Source organism: Amblyomma americanum, chromosome 8 (genome assembly GCF_052857255.1).
Source record: "Amblyomma americanum isolate KBUSLIRL-KWMA chromosome 8, ASM5285725v1, whole genome shotgun sequence".
Classification (NCBI taxonomy): Eukaryota; Metazoa; Arthropoda; class Arachnida; order Ixodida; family Ixodidae; genus Amblyomma; species Amblyomma americanum.
In genome coordinates, this window is record NC_135504.1 from 87412809 (window position 1) to 87427217 (window position 14409).

Sequence of the window (14409 nt, forward strand, 5' to 3'; positions counted from 1 at the left end):
TCAGCTGGAGACGTGCCACTTGCATTGAAGCTTTACGTTTTTTACATTCATCCTTTATCGGTCTCTTCTGGACTTTAAACTTAGAGTTAAACTTGAGTTAAACGCGACAGCATTCCCGCGTGTTCGAGCACCCAGATGGAAGGCTCAGACAAGGAATCCCTGCACTACTGGAGTTCACCGGCTCCTTCACATTTTTTTGTAGGAGCAAGAGCCCTCTTTTAAAGCGAAAGCGTTGCTACTCCTTTCTGTAGCTTGTTTGACGTGTTTTTCATAGGGCCTTGAACCGAGGAGGATCACGTGACGTCGCCGAGCCGCAGCTGTGGCGAAACTGACAATGAGCGGGAGCTTCGAAACCAAATGTACATGATAGACCCGTTGGGACGGTGGACACCTCAGTGGAGCTTTAACCTACATGGCGGTAGGGGGAGATAAGTGTGCTACATGCGTTGGCATTGACAACGTTGTGGCGGAAGCACGGCACTTAAGCCATAGACCGTCGGTGGCATTGGCGTTGGCTTTGACAAGGTTCTAGACTCCGATAATTTTGAGGAAAGCAAGAGCTCATAACATCCTCCCTGGGTTAGTAGACGCCTAGCGATGGTGTGAGAGACGTGAACTGTATGCATTAGCATTGACAACGTTCTGGCGCACACCCACCACTAGAGCCACGCGCCACCCTGCCACCCTGGCAGGCAGGTGGCAGGGTGGGCGCGCTGCCTTTACAGTGTGTGGAATGCACGCAACGTTACAGATGCCAAGCCGCATCTACTTTCCCTATACACCGCAGCTTTTGCTATCTAACCATGTTGATCAGTAGTTAAACGGCAGCTAATTTTTTTTATACCGTCCACATGATTGCATCACCTCGCACTGCTGCTACAAGCCCCCCTGTGCAATGGAACCTTTCGACTCCTCCAAGATCAACTTTGACGCCACACTCACTCGCAGCGCTCCTGGTGGCCTCTGCGAGAAGTGGAAAACTTGTCCAAGGTTTTTCTCGCACTAACGACACGAAGGAGCAACGGTAACGGCTTCCTCAAGAGCTCCTTAGCACACAGTACCCAATCTTTTTTGGTGCACCTGTGCCAAGGCAAATCTGCGCACCTATTTTGTCTTAGTAGTAGTACAAGACATTGGGCCAAAACTTACTGGTCAAGCCCATCGAGCACCTGGGCGACACGCACCGTAATATTCCGAATATCTTTTGGTGTCCTCTTGAGCCTCGTTGTGCGCTTCAGATAAAAGACCCGATTGAGGTAAGGCTATAAATGCATTAGAAGTTCAAACGGGGCTGCTATCCGTTCAGGTCAAATGTTTCCCTTTGCCACGGGATGGCACCACACTGCGTCCACACATCCATGCTTGGGCCTCACCATTGCCTGGATGAGAGGTTGGCCTTGGTGCGCAGTCATTTGAGGGATGCCGCAGCATGCTTGCTGCATGCTCAATACTACAGTCCACCGCCATAATGTGCAAGCGAGACGAAAGTATTTTCGAAAACAAATTATAGTCTACATTACTCAGTGAAATGGGACTGCACCCTGTCCTCAACAGGCTTTTGTCCATGCTTTTCGGATTGAGTATGTGTTATGTCCTGCATAAGATGTGGAAAGTAAAAAGCCTACATCATCAGCAGCTCTGAAAACTTCAAACAAGACAGGCGCCAGGAATAGCCACAAAAATGTGCAACAACAAGTATTTAAACCATAATGAATCTGAATCTGCCTTTCGCCACGCACTGCCTGGCGTGGTGGTGGTTCTTGATATTTTTTGCGGTAAACTGGTGAAACTGTGCTTTATTCTTCTTTGTATTTCATGAACATAAGCTCATGGATTCTTGGGGCCGTGGGGATATTTGTCTTTAAGAAGTGGCATCTATTTAAGGATTCTAAGAGCCTGGCAAATAGAGTCAATCGCATTTCTTAAGCGCTATGACCTTCGTCAGTAAGGACGTTATCTTAAATAACCTTGAGAAGCCGCGTCAGTGGCTGAGTGGTTCAGGCGCTCGGCTGCTGGCCCGAAAGACGCGGGTTCGATCCCGGCCGTGGCGGTTGAATTTCGATGGAGGCGAAATTCTAGAGGCCCGTGTACTGTGCGATGTCAGTGCACGTGAAAGAACCCCAGGTGGTCGAAATTCCCGGAGCCCTTCACTACGGAGTCTCTCATAGCCTGGGTCGCTTTCGGAGAGAGAGAGAGAGAAACAACTTTATTGATTCGAGCTCGACGTCTGCTTAGACTCCGTCGATGGGAGTGGTTCCCTCTTCACGGGACCCGTATGCTTCCCTAGCCGCCTGTCCCCTGGAGATCAGGACGAGCTGGTCTTCCACGGCGGGGCTGGTTAGCAAGGTCTCCCATCGCTCGGTTGGGGAGGGTGAGAGATGGGGTGGGGTAGTGGGGCAGGTAAGAAGTGGGGGGATTTCCTTGTTGAAGTTGCATACTCCATGGACATGTTGAAGCGTGCCTAACTGCGCCTTGCAGAAATCACATTCCTTCTCGTACCTTTCCGAGTACATCTTGTTTGAAGGTAAGGGTGCGGGAAGGATCCCGCCTGTATATGCCTGTAGATCGTTCGCTGTTCTCTGGAAAGCGATTTGTGAGGATCGGGGTAACGTCGCCTCTCCGTCTTGTAATAGTTCGTAATGTCCTTATAACTAATAATGGACTGTGGCTCACCTTACCCCCATAAACCATAAATGACCTTGATGCACCCCTTCCGTTGCAAAAAAAGGCGCATATTGGAGCGTCATCTGACATGCTTCGGGTAGAATGACACAGCGGGAGATGTTAACCATCTGAGCAGGGTCGCATCAAACAAGAAACGCTGAAGTAAGGACACAAAGTTCATGCTATCGCGTTCCGTCTCATCAATTACATTGATCGTCGCTTAATTCTTTTGAGCTCAAATTTCTCACAGCGGCCTCCGTGAGGACCGCAGCATTTAAACCCCCCACCCACACCTAACAGCACACTGTCTAAAAAGGAAGTAGTCTTATACCATCAACTACACGTAGGCACGTTCCCCTGCACTGAAAATCACGTTCCCATTACGCCAGTGACAGCCCTCCAACTCGAATATTTTGCACAGACCCCCGATGACACTCTGGTGTGTGAATGTGCGGGCACTGCCCAACCGCCCATCCGCAACTGCCGAAGAACACGGCCCATATAAACTGGGAACGAGATAAACCCCACAGGGTGCGGTCCTCTCGCCATTACTTTTCAATCTGGCCATGATGAAACTCCCGGCTCAGCTGGCGAAGGTCGAAGGTATCCAGCACGCGCTGTACGCCGACGACATAACCATCTGGGCCAAACACGGATCGGTTGGAGACATTGAGGCCAATCTGCAGCAAGCGGCGGAGATCGCGTGGACGCTTACGCCCGCCGCTGCGGCCTTCAGTGCTCACCGTCCAAATCCGAATTTGTGCACATTCGCCCGTCGCTTCGTGCGCCACCAAAATGGAACTATCTCTGGTCAGCGCCCTCGAAGTGATTCTCAGAATGATGTACAAGCGTGCCCTCGACCTCCCGATCACCACATCCAACCAGCGTCTCATGGGCCTGGGGATGGTTAACACATTCGCGGAGCTCCGGGAGGCGCACTTGACAAATCAATACACAAGGCTTTCAAAAACGCCGTCGGGTCGCCTGCCTATTAGCCCGACTACACATCCACCACCCAACACTTACGGAAGAGTGCGTACGTATTCCTGAAATCTAGAGATACGCCCTGCACGTACGCCCTCTTCCGGCCAACATGACACGTGATGACTACAGTGGCAGGCGCCTTGCGCGGGCGGAGGCACTGGCCCGTCACTATGGGAACAAACATGGCATCTTCTACGTGGACACCTCAGGCCCTCACCATGGGGGGTGGTACACGGTCGCTGTCGTCCACCAAAAACTCGTGGTGAATGGCCTAGCGTTCCGAGCTCAAGACATAACACATGCGGAAGAAGTTGCCATGGCGTTAGCCGCCGCAGACCAGGAGTCGCGAGTGATCGTCACCGACTCGAGAGGGGCCTGCAGAAATATTAAACAGGGGTACATTCCTCTCTGCGCATCTCATCCTTCAAAACAGTAACTACCTCGGGGCCCCCGCGTCTCGAACGATTGTATGGGCTCCAGCTCATATGGGCCTCGAAGGCAATGAAACGGCAGACGCCGCCGCCCGCGCGCTCACTCTCCGGGCAACGCCTTCAGACAATTTGGATACGGATCCCGAACCCAATCCGGCCCTCACTTTTCGAGAAATTACTGAATTATTCCAATTCGGCCATGCAATTTATGACAAGCCTTGTAAGGGCCTCACAAAGGTGGAGGAACGTACACTCCTCCGCCTTTACACCAAAACGCTGCTGTGCCCGGCAGTTTTAAATCACTTTGATCCTGCCTGTACAGGAGAGTGCCCACACTGTGCGGAGAAGTCTTCGGACATCTTTCACATGGTGTGGGCATGCCAGTGAACCCCGAACCTCGCCCCCAAACCCAACCCCACCCGGGAGGACTGGGAGGCAGCCCTGCTCGGCTGCTCGGACCTAGCAAGCCAGAAGGCCCTGGTCCACCGAGCCCGAGTCGCGGCGGTCGCCAATGGGCTCCTGTAATGAGGAGCCCACCTAGAGATTGCGAGAGGTTGCTCCGGCTACCTCAAGCTTCCTCCCTGAAATAAAGTTTTTCACACAAACACAACTGCTGCCCCACATGGGACCACTGACTTTCCCTTTCCTTGCCCGGCCACCAGATTTTGCTGGTTCGCCAAGAGCGATAAATTGCAGCCAGAGCTGCGCGTTTCTTCTAAGAGGCCCAGCCTGTCCGCTATCGCGCGAATTGCCCGCAATGCATTGGCTATGCATGGCTTGCCAACTAGATCCCGCTATCGACCCGATACCAAACCCAGACCCGGGGTAATGGGAGGCCATGGTGCTCAGCGGAGACGCTGATCACCAGCGCGGACTGCAACGCGGGGCCCACGCTGCCGCGCAAGCCAGTGGACCGCAGGATTAGGCGGCCCACCCAGAAGCCTTTGAATCTCCTTTTTTCGGCAAATGATATTTTTCTTCCTCCACTCCCAGACCGAAGTCCTCTGATCAATAAATTCCACAATAATGACCACAATCTGACCAATAAATTTATTTTCCATCCCCACCACCACCCAACCATGACAGCTTGAATTGTCGCCTCCCCCCCCCGCCCCCCCCCTCCGAACAACACTCCACCTTGCGTTGCTATGTCCCCTTTCCTTTTCCCTAGTTCGGTCTGGTGCGTAAACTCGGGGACCGAAGTAGGCTTAATAAAAGATTCGGTTAGTCAGTCACAATGGCGATGAGAGTGAAGAATATGGCGTCCAAAAAGTTTATTTTACTCTGTTCCTGGTACTTCACATATGTTCAGCCCGCCGCGGTGGCTCAGTGGTTAGCGCGCTCGACTACAGGAATCCCCGGGTTCGAACCCGACCGCGGCGGCTGCGTTTTTATGGAGCCAGAACGCTAAGGCGTCCGTGTGCTGTGCTAGGACAGTGCACGTTAAAGATCCCCAGGGGGTCAAAATTATCCCGGAGCCCTCCACTACGGCAACTCTGTCTTCTCCTTCTTCACCCCAGGTATATGGCACATACCCACGCGGAGGGATTGGGCGAAGTGTAGTTGAATAAACAAAGAAGTTTCCATGGAAGATGACGACAAAATTGTAGCATCAATCGTGAATTTTGAAAAATCAATGAATAAAAACAACAGAACAATATTGACAGTTAAAAAACAGACAGCATTTTGGGGAAAAAGAAGAGCTCGTAGAACTTTAAAAGAATTAGCACATCAACCTACCAGTTGCAATTATGTTCTCGTGGATAAACCCACAATTAGAACCCAATGCAAATCCCTTGGCGTTCGCACCAAACGATAATAATACTAGCAAAGATAAAGGGATCCCTAACCTGGAGAAAGGGATCTCCAGGTAAATCTTTCTCTGAAGTGCGAACTTTGGGCAGTAGAGGATAAAATGGTCTAAATATTCAACTTTCCCAAATGCGTCACATAGGTTCGTCGGTGTCAACCCACACCTGCATAGATATAAATTCAAACTGGGAATCCTGCACCGCAACCGCGTCATTGTTACCTCACACAGCCTGGATTTACACGAGCGGACGTTCCAATTATATGCTAAGTGCTGATAGTGGTATTTAGTAGGGGATCTCGTAACCTGGCTGATATATGTAGGAACCGCTGAAACCTGGAAATCGCCAGCAGGCTGAAATTGGGGACGGGATGTGTCACTGACCCGTCAAGAACCGACCTTGCTAAGTAAGCAGCCACCTCATTTGAATGAATACCTGCATGGCCAGGGACCCACACAAAGCGGACCACCTTCAAAGTCCATGGGACAAAATTCGCAGGATACGGCTCAAAAAATATTCTTGTGAAGTGTCATGGTAGACTAACACTGACAAACAATCAGCGAGAATAATAACACCAGACACATGGCATGGAATTTTGTGAAGGGCCATTCCAAGCGCCAAATATTCCGCAAAGAATATAGGAATATAATCTGGGATGCGGACAGAATAGCTTGATGCCAATCCTGCGAAAAGATGCCAACTGCAGCTTTTTGGCAGTTGACGGAGGCATCGGTAGCAAGCACCGTATGATGGGGGTATTCCTCTATGTGATCCGAGAGAATACAGTTTAAAATGTTTGCGGGCATGTGTTTCGCATGAGATGGGAAGATGTGGTCGAAATGGAATTCCACTGCTGCCGGCGTGTCATCAACCCACTGCAAAGAACAGATCAACACCAATCGGTGGTAAAAGGTTCTGCGTTAACGTAATGTTGCATTTGATACCGTGGCCAATGATGAGAAAAGAATAAGGCCGGCTGAGGCACAAAAATAGGAGTACTGACATCAGTCACTGGGTCCATCGACCTGAGGAAAGTTTGCACCGTGAGTATTTGAAAACGGGAAGTTAGGTCAGGGATACGGGCTTCCAGATAAAGCAGGGCGTTTGAAACTGATTTTGGGAGACCAAGGCAGAGGCGGAGAGCGCGCCTTTCCAGTAAGATTAAGGGTTGAATCTTGTAGCTTGCGCTACAAGAGAACAGAATGCAACCAAATTCAAGTATAGGTCTTACGTAGGCTTTGTATAGTAACAATAACGTGTCGCGGCGCATCCCAAACTTTTTATTGGCGATTCTTGTCAGCCGGCCTAGAGCGCGTTCTCCTTGAAACGCATTCTTCTTTATATGAAGGCGCCAATCTAATGCTGGGTGATAAGTAACACGCAAATATTTTACGGATTCCACTTGTGGAATCTGGAGAGAGCGATGGACTAATGAAATGTGCAAAGGCCTGTCTGGAGGAAATACCAAAACTCCGCATTTTTCTACATTCCGGGATAAATTAATACCCTGCAACCATACTCCAATAGCATCCAAATATCCCTGCAGAATGTGGTAAAGGGAGTGGATATCCCTGGCCGAGGCGAAAAAAGCTATGTCATCTGCATACACAAAAACTGTTATATGAGGACGAATGGGGATGCCACTGACCAAAATATTAAAAAAGCAAAGGGGATATCACCGATCCTTCCGGCGCACCTCTTGATTGATAATATGTATTTGAACATAGGGTTCCCTCGGCGAAGTTAAAGAATCTGTCCTTCAGAAATTCAGATATCCACGCATAAATGTAGGTTGGAGGATGTAACTGAGCAAGTCTGTTAAGTATAATAGTATGCTCTACACTGTCATAGGCCTTTGCTACATAAAGAGTGACCAAAGCTGAAACTTCTCTTCTGCGTAGCGAGAGCCGGATTCTGCTCTCTAGATCCACATGCGCGGACCATATGGAGCATCCACGACGAAAGCCAATCTGGGCTGAGCTGAGACCCTTGATGTCATGAGCATGTTTTGTGAGGCGACTGTGCACTATTCTTTCTATTAATTTGACTAAATTTGAAGTCAGCGCAATTGGCGAATATTATCTAAGACGTATCCTTTTCCTACATCTTTCATTATTAAAATAATTTTCGCCGTCTTCAAAATGCTTGGAATCCATGCATTTTCCAGGGAAGAATTGGCCATACCTAAGAGGGCGCTTGTAAACTCCTGGGCTAAAATTTTAATTATACCAACAGTGACACCATCTGGCCCAAGAGCTGCTGGATGTAACATTGCCAGGGCTGAGAGGAGCTCTGATGCGTCAACCTCGGTATAATCCGAAGAGGGTGAAATTGTGCACAAAGGGACGTTTCTCTGCGTCTGGAAGCGTAACGCTAATCCCTGAGCAATACACTCCAAGCTCTCCGGAGTATTTTGTGGTAATAACACTGTTGAACTAGTGAGAAGAGGGACGGCAGAACTCTTGTTACGTTCCATGAATCTATACAGGGTTTTCCGGTGACGAGGATTTGAAAGATATGTGTTTAAATTTTGGTGGTACTCCTCCTTGGCTTTAGCTAGTTTTTTTTAAAGATGCAGAGAAGAATTTGTAATTTAACCAATTAGCCGGACTCTGGTTGCAGGATAGCCTCTTCCAGGCCGCTTTTCTGCGACGATAGGCCTTCTCACATTCTTCTGTCCACCAAGGAGACGGCTGTTTATTAGAGGCTGCTGCGGGCACAGCGAATATTGAGTGGTCTATTGCATTTTGCAAAAATGAAACCGTTTGCTGAGCTCTGTCATCCCGGCTTGTATTAACTATAGAGGCAAGTGAAGCGGACAACAGATTTTTATAAATTTTGAGGTTGACAAATTTATAGATTACACAACTAGTTTTAAGAGTAGATAACCAGATAGTGAAAGTTATAGGAAAGTGATCACTAGACGTACCCGAATCCTGTGTCGACCAATCAGTCACATCTAGCCTACCTGCTGATAATGTTAAGTCAATGGCTGAGCGAGCAACCCCTCGCACAAAGGTTATTTCTCTAGAATTGCAGCAGCGTACAGCATTTGCAGACAGCCACGACCAGAGAAGCTGGCCGCAGGAATCAGTACGACTTCCCCAGTCACTATGGTGACAATTAATATCTCCTGCGATGACTGCACCGTTTGTGCCAGTCACCAAGCTGTCTAAACAGTCTGTCCTGTGTACACCTAAAGGAAAATAGACATTAGCAATTGTATATCAGCACAATGCGGAAATGAAATTTTTATCGCTATAAGCTCACTGTCAGGGACAAGAATTTTCTGATAGATGCCTGATCACATAAATGTTTAGAAAGCATGTTTAGAAATCCACCTCCCCTGCCAACATTTCGATCTGACCTGAAAACTCGAAAGTTTCTCATTGAAAATTATTTATAAGGTGATAACCACGTTTCTTGCAAAAGTACAATATCAGGTTTATGTCTGTGAATAAGTATTTTTAGATCTGGAAGAGAAGATAATACGGAGCGGGAATTCAATTGCAACACTTTGATACCTGCCATGGTTACTGACGAATTGAAGAGGCAGAAACCACCTCTTTAAGGATATCAACATGAGGAAGAAGTTTGGGAGGTCCTTTTTTAGCTTTCACCTGTGGAGAACTAGACTTAGATGGTGACGAGGAAGCACGGCGCTTCTGCGTAGGGCACATTTCAGCGTCTGTTGTGCAGATGTCAGTGCGACATGCATTGCTAGGAACAGGGATGTTAGCTGGGACCTGGGGAGCATCAGGAGGTGATGTCGAGCGGCCAGCACTAGCTGCACAAGCTGAAACAGATGCAGGCGTTGCTGCCAGAGCGGATGTTGATGGTGACACCGATTGAACAGCAATACACTGAGCCAACGCCTCAGAAAAAGTGTTCAGCATTCGATCAAGCACATTCTTAAGGGCTTTTTCTACCGTGGCAACAACTGGGGCAGTCAAGTTGGACTCAATAACCCCAACAGAAGCGCGCACACGACTAGCATATGACTGTTTTTTCCTGTTAAGAATAGCGTAAGCATCGGCTCTTGAGCACCGCTTCTCTTTTATAATGACTAACAAGCTACGCTCTTCACTACGTTTTGAGCAGTCATCATCATCAGCTGAGTGAATGTTGCTGCAGAGGCAACAATGAGGCTGCTCTGAGGTGCAGTTATCAACAGAATGACCTTGTCCACATAAACGGCAGCGGGTCTGCGACTTGCATGCTTTGCCGCTATGCTCGAACCGCCAACAGTTGGTGCATTGAAGAGGGCGGGGCTCTAGAGGGTCCACACGGTATACAATCGGCCAGATTTTTAGTTCAGCAGAGCAGGAAGAGCCAGCAAATGTTATTACAGACTCAGTAGCAACGCGCAAACCATTTACCTCTCTACTGCAGCGGTAGACTGAAAGGACCCCAACGCCTGCATCCTGAAATTCCTGTAGAATTTCTTGCCGGGACGATGCTGGGTCGACACCTATTACGATACCCTTGACACATGAAAGCTGTTCGGGAATGAATGCTTTCACCGGCAGCGAGCTGAAAATTGTGCACTTAAGCAAGTCTGCAACACAAGCGATGTCCGAGGACTTCCACACAATTCCTCGACGGCCAAATGGACGCACTTCAGAGATCTGCATGTATTGGGCAGTCAATGATCTTAGCTCCTGTTGAATTAGTTTGGGGGATTTCATTTTGATCGCACCCTCACCGATTGGGACGATAGCCACGGGAACCGCATCAATGCCATTTTTGTGGAAGGCCTCAAGTGGCAGGCTTTGGGCTGGCAAGACGGCAAACCAAGCTGCCGACCCTCCACCTGGGGAGGTCAACGACATCTCTCAGCAAAACGCGCTCTCCGGTTCACATGAACTGCGTCTTAAACTACGCCTTGGCTTAACCCCCCCCCCCCCCCCCCCCCCAATGTAGTACGGGCTCACCAAGGATGAACAAGCCGGAACCACCAGAAGATGCAGAAAACTGCAGCGGCCAGCAAGAACACGTCAGCACGTCCGCTTCGCTTCGGGATATTCGAGTTATTTATTCTGCCGCTTTTCTTCGTCTTTCTTTTCCCAAGCTAGATTGGACAACTTGGAGAACATATCTCCTAAGTAGAATGTTCTTGTGGGCTAGTGGTTGATTTCTTTAAAAGGTAGAAGTGCGCGAATAAGACATGGTAGGAGAAGACAGAAACGAAAGCGTTTTCATTTCTATGTTTACTGCTCTGTATTATTCGCGCTGATCTACCTTTCATGCCTCCTATCTACGCGGCCATCTGCGAACTCTACGGTGTGCACATCTATGTATGAATCAGTGTAGGCTGATCGATGCAGTAGTGCGCTTTGTTATCTAGACTAGCTTAGGCCTGTATTAACCAGGTGGAGGTGGCTCCGCAGATGCATGATGCATAAGCCACATTTCAGGAGCTCGACAGTACTGACGTACACGTATTGTCAAGAAAATATGGTGCGCGGTGGCAAACACGAATGTCTCCAAAGAAGAAATAAGAAAAAATAGCCCTAGCTGTCGTACCCGTCGGTGCGTCTTTTTCACATTTATTTTCGCTTGGCCTGTTCGTTTCACTGGGACTATCCATCTTTGCGGTCTGTGACTGTGCCACGGGCCGCTGTTTTTAGCGCACTTTTCTCAGCGAACGACAGCGAACGTGTTCGTCTGATTTTTGCAGCCGGTGCTCGCAAGACACCAGCAACTCCCGGCGGAGCCGTCGTCTGCAGCGACACAGTCGTGTGGAATGCTTGCGCCGCGTATTGGGGCGATTGGCAGCCGGCAGCTAGACCAGCAGTCTGCGTATTCCACTGCACCTAACGGGTGAGAAATGGTTGGCGGTTTACGTCTTTTTCTTTCTTTTTAAAGGGTCAGAGAGAATTTTGGTTGTGAGAGCTTTCCTTCGAAGGATGCCCAAGGCAACAGCAAACCCTGATCGTTAGCGTCGAGTTCGACTAAGTCCGGTTAAAAATTTGGCATGCTATGTTTTCTCTGATATCCTTTGTCTCGGTTTCGACAGCCATACGGTGGCCAAATATATGACGTCAGAGGCGAAGAGTTCAAACGAAGTTGACGTCCTGAGAGGTATGCATATTCAGCGATGTAGTCGCTGTTTGTTCAGTTCTTGTCATTGTTATTTCTGAGCAGACTGTTCTGAATTGGAGAGAGTTAAGTTGACAAAGTAGTGATTTAAACGCAGTAGTTGCGTGGGGTAACTTGACAGCGTTGCCTCCACTCGTCTTTGTCGCCACGGCTATTGCTCGGCATTTGAAGCCGAAGCGTAACCACGAGAGAAAAAAAAACTGAACTTAAACGTTTTTAGCAGGCACAGGAAATTTCAGCTTGGTGATGCATTTATACTGATTTATCACGCATCATTTGAAAGAAAATGATTGCGGTCTGCCCCATGCTAGCCTAGCTGTGTGAGTAAACAAACATTCATTTACTCGCTTAGCTGCGCTTGTCTATCTATGCATTGACCGTGAGGCCGACTAATTGATCAACGTCAAACAACGGTGAGGCCTCCTCTGCTTCCGACTGTTCAAAGCCGTCGCGAAGGTCCGTCTGCACTCCATGCTGGAGGCGGTACTCGCTCTGCATCGTGTTTCTCGTTTCTCATTTCTCAGCACCTGCTTGCGAAGGCGGCCTGGTAGTGGCGGTGAAAAATGTATTTATTGGTCAGGTTGTGGGGGACTTTGGTGTGGGAGTGGAACCTTTAGTTCATGGCCTCAACGACCCTCGTGGCCGCCACAGCCCTGGCGACGAGCTGATCAACCAGGCCTGGCTACCGCAGGACATATGCTCCCGGCTACATTCGGAACGGAATGGCCCGGCAGGTCGAGACGGTGGGAAATAGACTTGCATACTCCCTGCATAGCGGGCCATTGACGCTGTACCGAGTAGGGTAAAGGCGGCGGTAGCGCGCGAGGAGAGTCTACCACTGGATCCTTAAGGGTAACAGAGTGGATTCCAAGAGAAGACAAGCGTAGCAGGGCGCGGTAGAAAGTTAGGCGGGCGGATGTACAATGGTTGTACAACAACATCTTACATCTGCACAATATCATAGAACAATGTTGTCCGATGCAGCTATGTTGAAATTACTAAACAGGCACGCATGAACACCATTGGCCATAGCAACCTCGAGACACATGTAGCTTCTGCTTCGCGCTTCTTATTCTCTGTCTGTGATGTCACTCGCATTGATTCACGCAGTCATTATAACATCTAAAGTACAGCCTGTGGTTTTGTGATTGTTGCTGTTCTGTCTTCACCGCTGGCTGCCTTCTTTGAGCGTAGGTTTCTCTATTCCGTGGTTACAGCTCAACAGTAGGGATACAGAATAAAGGACTCCACGCAGCTCCGTATGTCATGTTGTGTCCTTATTCAAAGTAACAGCACGCTTTCTGAAGCGCCCTGCAACAGTGGGGCCTGTAGTAATTTTGCTAGTACACATGTAAACAGAGGACCCCGGCTGTGGCAGTTCAGGGAACATTCTTGCATGTGTTGTCATTACCGCGGCAGACCGCTATTCTGTGTCACATTGCAGGCGGCAGCTCCGGTTTCCCGTCAGGCTCATGCATCGCTCGATGTCGACGCCATTGGAGGGTGCCCCGAGCAGCAGCCCAGCCAGCTCCTAGCTGCAATGCCTTCGTCACGTGGGTGTGAGCCGCGACGCCGACGCACCTCCCAACCGCCCCGTCTACTCCGCGGGTTGCGGGCGAAAGAGAGGAGGGTGCCTCAGGTGAGGAAAAGGGTTGCCGTGATTGTCCGTGATTGGCTCTTGCCTTTCGTTGACATCGCAGTTAATTATGAAGAAAAAAAAATAGTAAAGGTATGCTTAAGCCTTCTTTGACGCCGAAATGCGAAATCATGCATTTCGAGTTGTGTTGTCTCTAATGACGGATGTAACCAATCATGGATGGCGTCTAAGTAATTATTTAAAATGGATAGCCAAGTAATCTGTACTAAATTTGTAACTGATTAACACTTATTAGTCAATGGTTATTAGTTTTTAATTCTTGTTCAATTATTTTCATAATTATTTTGGGCGTGCAATTCTTGATTAACCAATTTCGTGAATTTCTCGGTACCTTTTGTACGGGCCGACGGCAAAACATTTGCGGACATGATTAGGAGAAAACGTAATCGTTACACGCATTCATGCATTAAAATTTCGAAGTGCTAAATCCTGCACCGTAATGTGCTGAACTCGGCGAAAGCTGTTGCCATCTGGTGGCTGTCCCTTTAGAACGCCTACAGTAAAACAGTGAAGTCTGAGACCTGGATATTTTGTGCCACAACCTGTGCTACTACAGTGCGCAGTCACATGACGGTCACGCGTGCGGATGTTGACTGTGTAGGCGTGCACATTAAGCATCCGCCGGGACGGGCTCCTTATAAGAGCTCTTGCAGCAAAACCCGCAACTAAAAATCTGGTTTGCGTACCTAAGGCTGATCTCCCTCTTAAAGACTCCGACATTTATCTTTTCGCATCGCGGAGGGAATTATGCTGTGTGTGT

At 48.9% G+C, this 14409-nt stretch overlaps 1 long non-coding RNA gene across 1 annotated transcript in view; it reads right to left on the reverse strand.

Annotated features, from left to right (window-relative positions):
- Nucleotides 1-14409, reverse strand: part of LOC144101980 (uncharacterized) — a 128356-nt gene that overhangs the window by 89688 nt on the left and 24259 nt on the right. The gene's annotated exons all lie outside the window — the stretch shown is intronic.